The sequence below is a fragment of the Naegleria fowleri genome (assembly GCF_008403515.1).
Source record: "Naegleria fowleri strain ATCC 30894 chromosome Unknown tig55, whole genome shotgun sequence".
Taxonomy (NCBI): Eukaryota; Heterolobosea; class Eutetramitea; order Acrasida; family Naegleriidae; genus Naegleria; species Naegleria fowleri.
In genome coordinates this window covers 3,781-5,198 of record NW_025407987.1, presented here as the reverse complement: position 1 = coordinate 5,198, position 1,418 = coordinate 3,781, and positions in this window count along the sequence as shown.

Below are 1,418 nucleotides of genomic sequence, written 5' to 3'. Positions count from 1 at the left end.
ATACAGGATGAGAATTCCCACTCCGGGAATGCCAATGTATTTAGCAATCGAAGAAAATTATGATGGATGTAATAAGGATGCTCTTTATTTCGATTGCAATAGTACAAAAATTGTATACAAGTACAATTTGAATGCTCTTTTAGACTTGTTGGGTATGCCAAAAAAAAAGACGATGAGTACAACAGTGCACTCCTCTGGGAGTCTTGTTCATTTGAAAATCCAAGAGCAATTGCACTCTACAACTCGGAGAGTACATATTCTACATACAAGAATCTTTATGTTTGTAATTATGGAGGGCATTTCGTGTCAATGTTGAGATCAGATTCTGGACAATTGGTTCAAAAGATCGATCTGTATATTCGCTCTCCATATGGAATAGTGGCCATTTCCGAAAACGAGATTGTCGTGAGTGATTTTACAGATAATTTTGTGCGAGTGTGGAGGTATCAGAGCGACAACGGGCGTTGGCAACAAGTAGTAACGATAGGCAGTGTTGGAGAAGCACATTGCCAGATTCGCTGGCCTCAAGGTGTTGCTTTTGATCAGGCTTCAAAGAATATCATTGTTTGTGATTCTGGAAATTCTCGTTTACAAATATTTTCAAAAGATGGAACCTTTTGAAGTTATTCGAGTTTTCAAGCCGTAACCACTGCCCTGATGGGTTATGTGTTAACAATCATACTGGAGAGTTACTTGTTTCAGATTACAATGAAAATCTTGTACACATTTTCAAATAATTATGAGGAATGACTCGTAAATTGCGAAGAAATACGGACTACTTCAAGTGGAGTTTATGAATGATAAAGAATTTATTTGAATAACATTAAAAGTATTTGCAATTGCACACGTCGCCGTGAGTTCTTTTTATATATGAAGTCAATGTTAATTTTATCGAACATAAACGAAACAATCGAATATTCCCCAAATTAAAGTTGCAAAAGGCTACAGCACTGCAGGATCCCAAGTTGTCTCCAACCTCAGTACTGATGCAGCTCGACGATGCTTTAGGGGATGAGGCGCATTCATCGTGATATGGCCGTAGCCATTCCAAATCGTAAAGTGCTTGTTTTGGTTAATCATTCTTAATACTCTCTTCCTGTCGATTATGAGTAAATGAAGTTTGAATCAGCTGAATCAGAAGGGGTGCTTCTTGAATGTTTTTCTCTTTGTTGGACATGGACGGGATGCCTGCCAGGAATATGGCGACACTCCCGCTACAGTCTTTGACTGTATGAACTGTGAGTGACAAAAGCAGAAGCCTTTGTTTGTTCTTTAACAGAAGAGGTTGTTGAATAAAGTGCAGAAGTGGAATGATGAATTTATTCCAGTTGAATTGAAGAAAAATTTGTGCTTTGGAATGTGGTTCAGCGATACAGAATTTGAAAGTTCACATTCATTCAATGTGGCACTTGACAACA